We start from the raw sequence: 11,067 nt of genomic DNA, 5'->3' as shown, positions 1-11,067 counted from the left end.
TTAAAAAGACCAAGAAAAGGATACTATTTGCAGAATGGGAGCTGAAACAAGAAGACAGAGCAATGTCTTGTTCAGTTTTAGTTGAGAATGGGCATATGGGGCAAAACAAAATTTTTGCCACTGTGTATGTCTGCAGAAGAGCATGAAAGCCCTGTGAGTATTGATTTGGCATTTACAAATAAATCTTAGTAAATAGACAAATTCACAAATTCAGAAAGTATGACTAATGAGTATTGGTTCTATCTCATCTACGTGTAAGTCTTTCTCTACATGTCTACACACACATATGTGATCTGGCTCTATCTCTATCTCTGTGTTTCCATCCCTCTTACAGCATCACTTTTAAGCTGTTCACTTTCCAAATGTATTTCCCTTCCCCAAACCCCTTTCATTAGTTACTTCCAGGGTTTTTTTTTTTTTTAATTTGCTTAAGATTTCATAATTCCTAGTGATGCCCCCTAGCAATTGTTTAGAGTATTCCTAAAATTTCCTCTAGATAAAAACTTCCTTGGTTTTAGTATTTTGTGGTGCTTTGATTATCCCCACAGCCCCAAATGACAAGTAGGCCCTCAAAAAAAAGGCAGAAACACATTCCTATTTCTCCACAATCTCTTCTCACAGTCCTTGTGATCATTCAATTCCCTCCCCCCTACTTAAAACATCCCATTCATGCAGTATTTATACATATCGTATTGGATGGTGTGAGCACTGAAACCAGCTCTTGGGAGTCAAATGTTAAATTTTCAGCTTGAATATTGACACCTCAGAAATTGTTAAACATTACAAATAAGTACTCGATTTATTGTTTTGCTTATGATGTAGCTTTAAAAGATTAAACTTTAAAGTATCTTGTGGGTATTTTTTTTTTCGGCGAGCTAGTTGTTAAGTGATTAAATATTACATAGAACTTTGAGCTTTAAGGGACCTTAATAATCTTTCATTCTAACCCCTTATTTTACAAAAGAATAAACTAGAGCCTAGGGAGTGGACATAGCATGCCAAAAGTTAATTTAGTTAAACGAATATTAATAAACAGAAATAGATAACAACACCTATCAATACTGCTTAATCATGCTAAATTTATATTGAATGTGTCACTTCACCTCTATGGGCCTCAGGTTTCTCATCTATGAATAATGTCAGAAGAAGTTTACCTAGATCATCTCCAAGGTCCTTCCTAGGTCAAAATCGATGATTCTTTTTTCATATGATTTTAAGAATAGCCATCACAACACAATCAATAAGTAGCAGAGGAATGATTTCAATTTCAGTCCTTTGAATACAATTCCAGTTTTGTTCTTACAGTACCATTTTGCATTTCTCTCTCTTTTAATGGTCATGGACAAATAATTTAAAACCTAATGATCTGCTTTCTGGGATAAGCCTCTCCGTACCTTGCTAGGCTCATCCTGGATCATAGATTTAGTTTGTTATGGTGATCACACTGAATGTTTTGCCAGCACAGTGCAATTTACCAGGGTCTTCACTCTTCTTCTTCTTCCTTTTTTTTTTGCTTTTTTTTTTTGGAGGGGGGGGAGGGCAGGGCAATTGGGGTTGTGACTTGTCCAAGGTCACACGGTTAGTAAGTGTTAAGTGTCTGAGGCTGGATTTGAACTCAGGTCCTCCTGATTCCAGGACCAGTGCTCTATTCACTTCACCACCTAGCCGCCCCAGTCTTTACTTTTCTAATATAGTTTCCAAGATCCTAGAGTCACCTACATTTGATGATGAGACTACAGGGAATGAATTTTGTAAAGGATTCTGCAGAGTAAGAAGAGAGTATAAGATGGTCAGTTTCAAACACAGATCAAATGTAGAAACAAGTTAAGACAGATCCACATAGAACTCTTATTCTTGTGTCCTTTACCTTTCCAGAGCAAATTTCCAAAGAAAAGTAGTAAAGGTCATCAGGGATTTGAGCTCCTAGACTAGGGCACATTATGCACACTGAGTTTTATAAATGCTATGACTATAAAGCAAGGCAAAAAGAGAAATGGTTGAAAGTCAATTTAACTGCAGTCATATATATTGTAGTTTAAAATGTAGAAAGGAGTGGTAGCTTATTAACATGTATGAATACCTTAAGACTTCTATGTCCTAATCAGGAAGAGCTATATGGGAAGTTTAAACTGCAAGCTTTATGAAGCTCTAAACTGCATTTGCAATAATAGATCTGTGAAAAAGAAATATTTTGCCAACTTATCTGTGCCAGAGATTTGCAACCTAGTTTCATGGGACAGGGCTTGAAATGGTTTTTAAATTAATTTTGGAGTCACCAATTCTATTATTATCCATAGGTTGCCACAGCTGTCCCTAGAAAGTAACAGTTCTGAAGTATAAAATCAGGAGGCTTCAGGGACATAATTTGTTTTCCTGAGATTTGAGAAGCAGAGGTGGGCAGGGGGAAATGAAGAGAGATGTAGAATCAGGAAAGAAAGAAAAGAAGCAAAGGGGTGCTGCTGTATTGGCGTCAGTAGTGAGGATTTTTCACAGGGACCTCCAAGTGACATTGAACAATTTTATTAGGTACTTATAAAATAATTTGATCTCAGATCTGGGTCCAAATTTCTCATGTTACAAATGATCAAACCAAGGCTCAGGGAAATGTTCAAGGTCACACACTTCATCAATTGGTGGTGGGGGACAGAGAGCAGAAACTAGCACCAAAGTCTCCTGACTTCTATTTGTATGCTTTTCTTTAGCTATCAAATAGCTATTGAAAACAGGGTCATTGATAATTGATATCTTTTTATGTAGGATCTCCATCATTGTGTATACTATAGATAATGGCAACTATTAGCCTTACTTCATATATGTAGGCAAGGATGTATGATAGCTATTGTAGCCTTAGGAAATTGTGGCATAATAAATGACCAAATCCTCCCTGAAACAAGACAGAAGAAATAGGCTGATGCAAGAAGGAGCACAGTTTGAAATATAGACGGTTCTTGCTTTATATAAATTCACATTACACAAATTTGACCTTATATAAATAGTTCTGAAAGAAATCTGCATTACAAAAAATGACTAGTCGAGGATAATATCTCTTGCTGTTGTCAGATATGTGAGGAAAAAATAAAAGAGCTCCTTTCCAAACAACTCTTAATAGCACTGTTTAAAAAAAAAAGTTGTGTAGCCAGCCACCAGTGATAGAGGTTAGGTGCAATAGGTGAGGAAGGAGAAATATACTATATATTTATGTGAACTTTACTGTACAGTACTATGGATGTTTATCCTTAACTTTACATTTCATTTCATAACAATATTCTTAATCATAGTATACTATTTAATATGTCTGCATTTTGGTACATTTCATGACTTGTATAAAGATATTTTGTTTATGCCTTATGTTCTATTGACTAAGTAAAATGAGTAATTATGGGCAAACTCTCATTGTGCAAAAATCGCTGTAATGAGAGATCTGCAGAATGGTCCATTTATGTAAAGTGAGGTGTGTCTCTAGTAGGAATTCAAGAAGAATGATATCTGATGGCATAATAGTTCACACTAGAGTCATACAACTAGCAAGGGGCAATAGGAATTTTGGCTCAGGATGCTGATGTCCAAAGCAACATCTTCTTCTCCTGTGTTGCCACAAATCCCTGTACTTTCTGTTTGCTGAGAGAAACTATACTATCTTCCCATTGCTGTGGCACTCCTTTCTTGAAGTTCATCATTCCTAATCCTCAAACTGTATGACAGAGAGAAATCTGAACTATCTGAAGCATAGGTGACCTCTTATTCCAGTTACACTAAATCTATATATAGTTTCTTCTACAATACTGACCCAGCCCTGGTTATGTTGTTCATATTACTGCTACTATGCACCCCCCTCCACTGTCTTTCTCCTCCAACTGTAAAACTATTTTTGTCCTAGGTGAAATACTTGATTGCTCAATCTCTAAGTCAGGCATACAGATATGGTCCAAATTCCTATCAACCTGTAATCAATATTAGAAGTCCCCAGAGCTTTCCTCATTTCTCAGTATGATTCACAGGGTGGGATATTCCTGGCAGCAATGAGTATACCTTATCAAAGAAGCTGATTTTCAGTAATATGGGGTCCTAAGAAAAGGAGAGAGAGAGAGACAGAGAAAGAGATAGAGAGAGAGAGAGAGAGAGAGAGAGAGAGAGAGAGAGAGAGAGAGAGAGAGAGAGAGAGAGAGAGAGAGAGAGAGAAAAGAAGGAAGGAAGAAAAGAAAGAAAGACAGAGGGAAAGGAAAAAAATCACTTAATTTGTACTCTGGGTCCATTATTTCTGTCTGGATGTGGATAGTATTTTATATCACGAGTCCTTTGGAGCTGTGTATCATTGTATTGATCAGAGTTACTAAGTGTTTCGCAGTTAATTTTCTTTCAAATTTTTAAAAATGTTTTATTTAGAAGTGGCTAGGTGGCACAGTGAATAGAGCACTGGCCCTGGAGTCAGGAGTACCTGAGTTCAAATCCAGTCTCAGGTACTTAATACACACAAAAAAACTAGCCATGTGACCTTGGGCAAGTCACTTAACCCCAATTGCCCTACCCTCTCCCCTTCAAAAAGCAAAATAATAACAATAATAAAAGTCTTAAAAAATGTTTTATTTATTTAATTAAATATTTCTCAATTATGTGTTAAAAATTTTAAATATATATATATATATATATATATTTTAAATTGAGTTCTGGATTATCTATCTTCCTCTCTTCCCTCCTCCATCTTTGAGTAGGGAAGCAATTTGATATAAATTACAATTTGAAGTCACGGAACATATTGTCATATTTGCCATGTTGTAAAACACAGACAAAAAAAATCCAAGAAAAATAAAGTTAAAAAATTATTTAATCTACATTCATAATTCATCAGAACTCTTTCTGGAGGTGGATAGCATTTTTCATCATGAGCCCTTTGGATCTGACTTCTTTCATTGTCTTCATTAGAGTAGTTGTGTTTCACAGTTGATCATCCTCGCAATGTTGTTGTTACTATGCACTTGTTCTTCTGCTTCTGTTCACTTCATTTTGCATCATTTCATACGAGTCTTCCCAGTTTTTTTTTCTGAAAACATCCTCTTCATTATTTCTTACAGCACAACAGTATTCCATCACATTCATGTACCATAACTTATTAGTCATTGTAATGTAAGGCAACATACCAGCATAGGTGCTCTCCATTTTATTCAGTGACAAATTAAGAACAGAGAAGATCAAAATATGACATCATTCAAAATACAGCATTTACTAAGTGTGATTCAATAATCTCCAAGTACTACCTGATTTAATCAAGTACTACCCCACCCCTGGACATGACATTCATTTAATCAATCACAAAGTCCCTCTTCTAAGTTCTACTCCACCCCTAGGCTGTACCTTCATTTAGTTCATCACAAAGCCCCTCTTCTCAAATGGAGATTAGTTTCCAATCATAAGTAAAGTACATTCATTTGTTCAATCACAGAGCACAAAAAGGTCAAAAGTTCCCCACCCTTGGATCACAATTGAATCTACCCCAGAGTTACAACAAGCTTAAGCACAGCACTTAATACCCAAATGGAGGTCTTTTCTTCATCTTGACAGGAGGCAAGTTCTCAGAAATCTTTGTTCCTGGGGAGACAGAGCTTAGCAAGGCCACAAGATACATTGCCAGTCTCTTCATTAATTCATCCTCTGTCTGCTGAACAGTCCTAGGACCCCTGAAAACATTAGCAAAACCCTCTTCCAGGATTTCTGTAAACATACAACAAGAAAATCCTTCTTCAGGGTTCTGAACCAACAGCAAGGTTCCAAGCCCTCTGCAACAACAGCACTGTACTTCACCAGTGGACAAATCTGGAAAAACAACATCAAAACAGACAGACAAAGTACCAGCATAACAGCCATGTCTCCTCAGTCCTTGACAGCTCTGGGTGGCAGCTCTTAAAAGTTCTGGGCAATTCAAAGTGGCCCTCAGCAATCTTCTCAGTCTCTCTCTGCCACCAAAGGTACTACTTCCAAAAAGTTTTTCTGCCTCTCTCTTTTCTTGTGTCTCTCTAAATTTATGTCACCAGCTCCTCCCCGTTCAGCCCTCTCTTTTCATGTCAACAAGTCCATCCCACAAGTGGGATTCACAAGCTCTGGGTTTTAACACAATCAAACCAAAAACCAAGCCAATACAGGGGGATCTTTATATTCCATTACTATCACAGTCATTTCTCAATTGATGGTCAACCTCTCGTTTTCCAATTCTTTGCCACATAAAAAGAGCTTTTTTAAACATTTATGTAAATATGGTTCTTTTTCCTTTTCCTTTGGTTGCCTTGAGGTTTGGATCTAGAAGTAGTATTCACAATTTGGTGACCCTTGAGGTATAGTTCCAAATTGTTCTGTATAATAATTAGACTATTTCATAACTCTACCAACACTGCACTAGTGTACCTACTTTTCCATATCCCCTCCAGCATTTGTCATTTTTCTTTTCTGTCATCTTAGACAACTGGATGGGTGTGAGGTGGTACCTTAGAGTTGTTTTAATTTACATTTCTCTAATTTTTAGTTATTTAGAACATTTTTACATAACTATTTATAGCTTTGATTTCTTCCCCTGAAAATTTCTAAGACTACACATTATAAAAGAATTTCTGTTCTGCATTGGTAAGAGATTCTTTCATAGATGAAATCACAGGTTCATTAAAAAAATACAAAAATGGTTAACAGAATACTATTTAGAAAAAGTGATCAAACTGAATTAATCTTCAAATAGACATTTTACATAGCCTCATTAGATCTCTGACTTGTGACTCATCAGTACAGAGAATTAGTGGCTCAAAAGAAGTGGAGGGGCTACCTTTTGTAATAAGGACAAAGGAAGGAGAATACATGTGTTTAGACTTGTATTGCTTCTTGATTCACTTTTTACCTCAAGTTCAAAATATATAACATTCCTCTAAATAAGAACTCTACAAATTTGCTACTACCAGAAAAAAATGCTACTTGCTGGTGTGAGCTGATTTTGGGGGGCTATAGGTATAGTTTTAAAACACAAAACTCAATTAGAATTAAAAGCTGAAGTTGCTCAGAAATCTACCCATTGCAATTTGTACAGAATGGGCCTTTCAGGTGGTAGAATTACATTTTGTAGACAGACTCATACCAAAACATGTTTTAGAAAGTAGGAAATGTTCTATTTCATCTGACAATTAAGTCCAATAGACTTACAAAATGAAATTAACTTATCAGCAATCACAAACATCAAAAAAGAAGCAAATATAATAAAACAAAAACAAAAACAAGCCCTCCAATGAAAGCACAACAAGCTAATTGTGGGTGGCAAATCTCAGCCTCTATCAAGGTCTTTAGGCTTATTTGTGAACATAGATAATATTGTCACCAATTTGGGATTTGTGACCCTTGAAAGCAAAAGGATCTACAATGTTGAAAGGTCACATATGATCTAAGAGTTTCAAACTGGTAGGAAAAAAAGTCTACTAAAGAGAAAATGTCTCCAAGATTACAGCATTGGAAATTGATACCTCTGATGAGGTGAGAACTTGCATGAGATTTTCTTCTTGCTTTTTTTCTTGTGAAAACATCTTGCTATTTGTAATCTTTGAGATGTTGCCTAGAAAGTATTTCTCCAACCCCCAAGGTTCTACAAGAATAGACTCTTGGATATGATTATTGTTAACAGCAGAAATGTTGATATAGCCACAAGTTAATAGCTACTGGCAAACAGCAGGCTTTTTCTGTTCCCTATGAATATTTCTTCCTTTTTTAGTCTGCCAAACTAAGCAAATCTGGTATGTTTTCAAAGTGGCACGCAGGAGGTGAATTCATTCATCTTTAATGAAGAGTGGGAAATAGACACTCCTGTCTTGGGAGCCACTGGAAATGTGCCCCCTTACTGTTTTCAGTTATAAACTAGTAAGGGAAATCTTTTCTTCTCCAAATTCTCTTCTTCCCATACTAGCTTGCTTTTCTTTTCCTTTTCTTTTGTTCAGATTCTTTCTCATTTACTTGCTCCTTCTCCAACATTAGAATTAAAGCAAGAATGCTGGTTTGTAGTGGGAGACTGAATATGATTCAATGTCAGTTCCTGAATAAGGCAGACACAAAACTCAGTGCAGTCAAGGGTCAAAAATATCCTCTTTTCCTAAAAAGCTTTCACTTATAATTCCCCAGTATATATAGTGTATTTTTCTTCCTCTGTCTCATTGTTCATCCTATCAAATCCTACTAAAAAGTCCTCCCTTCTATTCTTTTCCCAACCAAATTGTGTACATCTCATGTTCATCTATGTAACCTTTCTAGGCTTCTCCAGCCCATCTATCTCTCATCTCAGTTTTCTTATTGTTTCTACCATTAATTTAGCAATCAAAAAATGGGTTGCTTGGTGAGGTCTATATTAATTTCATCTTGAATTTTTATTAAATCCTTGTATTATTATTCACCACTAACCCCTTATCCTTGCCTAGTGTTTCAGAATTTTAAAAATCATCTTTACAAAAAAAAAATCCCCTTGTTTCTACAATATCCCTATGATGCAGGGTCATAGGAACATCTACAGCAGGGTTCTTAACCTGAGGGACATGAAACAATAAATATTTTGATTAATTGCATTACAATTTAATTTCTTTGCACTATATCTGAGGTAGTTAAAAACAGTATGGTAAAAAGGGGACCATAGGTTTCACAAATCTGCCAAAGGAGTTCATGACAAAAAAAAGGTTAAAAACCCCTGATTTGGAACCAGAAGGGACCTTAGAGATCATCTGAGGCTCAAAGAGATTAAGTGACTTGCCCAAGTTTTCACACAGAGTAAGAGTCTCTGACACCACATCCAATGTTCTTTTCACTGAAATGAGCAACTTCATGGTAGTCAGGGTGGAGATTATAATCCTCATTTTATGGATGAGAAAAACTATGACTCAGAGAAGAGAGATGACTTATCTGCTTAATTACATTGACTAAGCTTGGCTCTGAAGCAGAAAGGAGAGAATATGCTTCCCTGCCTTCTTTGTGTGAAGAGGTACTGGACAAGGGATACAGAATATTGTCTTTACTATTAGATTGCTGATATGCAGGCTAGTTTTGTTTACTTGCTTATACTCCATTTTTTTTCTTATTCTTTGTTACAAGTAATGGTTCTCCAGTTAGGGAAGAAGGAATTGATGTATTTTAAAATGAAAATGATTGAGAAAGGAAAAATCAATGCAAAATTTTAGAGGAAGAATAAATGAAAGCATATCCAATCATATAAGACTCACCCCCCCAAAAAAAATTTTTTTTCCAGTGGAGTGACAGAGAGAGAGAGAGAGAGAGAGAGAGAGAGAGAGAGAGAGAGAGAGAGAGAGAGAGAGAGAGAGATATGGAAGAGAACTCAGATCAAACTCAGGTGTTCTGGGTCCAAATGACTTCTTTCCACTACTTCCATCAGAAAGCACCTAATTGTAAGGATAGTGGATGTAAAGGACACTGTAGTGAAGAAGTGTGATTTCCTAAATCTTAATTAGTGGGGAGAAGAGCAGAATGGAAGGAAGATTAGTGAAGTATATCATAGTAACTTAAGGAATCTGGGAAGACTTGTATGAAGTGATATAGAATGGTGTGAGAAGAACCAGGAGAATGATTTGTACAAGAGAAATTACTTTGTGAAGACAGACAGCTTTGAAATACTTGAGAACTCTGACACATGGTAACTAGACATGATTCCAGAGGACTCACAATGAGCCATGGTGTTCATCTCATGACAGAGGGTTTGTGGGCTCAGAGTAGGGATTAGGACATTTTTTTTTATAAAAACTTTGTTTTGTTTGACTATTCATTGTTATTCTAACTGGTTTTTTTCTTGTTGTCTTTTTCAATTAGAGGAGATAGTTAGGAGGGAGATAAGGTAGACTTTTTATTAAAAAAAATAAATTTCATACCAGCCACATCCAAAGAAAGAACTATGGAGTCGGAATGCAGAATGAAGCTTACTATTTTCTTTTTTGTTTTGTTTCATTTTTTTTCCTTTCTCATGGTTTTTCCCATTTGTTAAAATTCTTCTATGCAACATGTCTGATGTGAAAAGTGTTTAATAGGAATGTATGCATAGAGCCCATATCAGATTGAAAGCCATCTTGGGGAGAAAGGCAGAGAAAATTTAAAACTTATAGAAGTGAATGTTTAAAATTAAAAATAATAAAAAAATAAATTTCAAATGAAAAAAGAAAATGTGTATGATAGTTTGATTTTTACTTGAGTCAATTTCTCAGGCAACAATAAATATTTATTAAGTACCTACTATTTGCCAGGTACTGTGCTAAGTGCTTAGGGATACAAATTCGGAAAAAAACAAGATCGTTCCTGCCATAAAGGAGCATCATGGTGGAGAAGTCAGTCAGAGAAGTTCCATGGTAGTGTAGCTAGGTCAGAAATGAGATTACTTAGCTGAGGGCTTTCCTTTAATGGAGATTTGGAGTTCATGGCTCCACTTTCCAATCAGAGAGGCAGAGGATAGTGATGTTGTAGAGGACCAAGGCTGATGAGATCTTACAGGATAATAAGGTTATCCTAATAATGGACTCCCTGAGGCATGGTGGAAAAGTCAGTTAGAGAAGTCTTAAGCTGTACAGCTAGGTGTGAAATGAGAACAGTAATAGTACTGATGTAACCTTTACAAAGTGCTTTATATACATTATTTCATTTGCTTCTTAAAATTTCTATGAGGTAAGGGTTTCTCTGTCTGAAGGAAGCTAGATCATGAAATGGATTGAGTGCGAGCACTGGAGTCAAGAAGACCCGAATTAAAATTGGCCTCAGACACTTATTAGTTGTGTGACCTTGGGCAAGCCACTTAATTTTTTTCTCTTTGCTCAATTTCTTCAACTATAAAATGGGAATAATAATAGCACCTACCTTTCAGGGCTTCTGTTAGGATAAAATAGGGTAATATTTGTAAAGTACTTAACACAATGACTGGCACATAGAAGGAACTATATAAATGCTTCTTTCCTTCCTTCCTTCCTTCCTTCCTTCCTTCCTTCCTTCCTTCCTTCCTTCCTTCCTTCCTTCCTTCCTTCCTTCCTTCCTTCTTTCCTTCCTTCCTTCCTTCCTTCTTTCCTTCCTTCC

The sequence above is a fragment of the Petaurus breviceps genome, unplaced genomic scaffold (assembly GCF_028583685.1).
Source record: "Petaurus breviceps papuanus isolate PSGF00001 unplaced genomic scaffold, PetGlider_PUasm1.0 189, whole genome shotgun sequence".
NCBI lineage: Eukaryota > Metazoa > Chordata > Mammalia > Diprotodontia > Petauridae > Petaurus > Petaurus breviceps.
Note: the sequence above shows the minus strand (reverse complement) of the source record.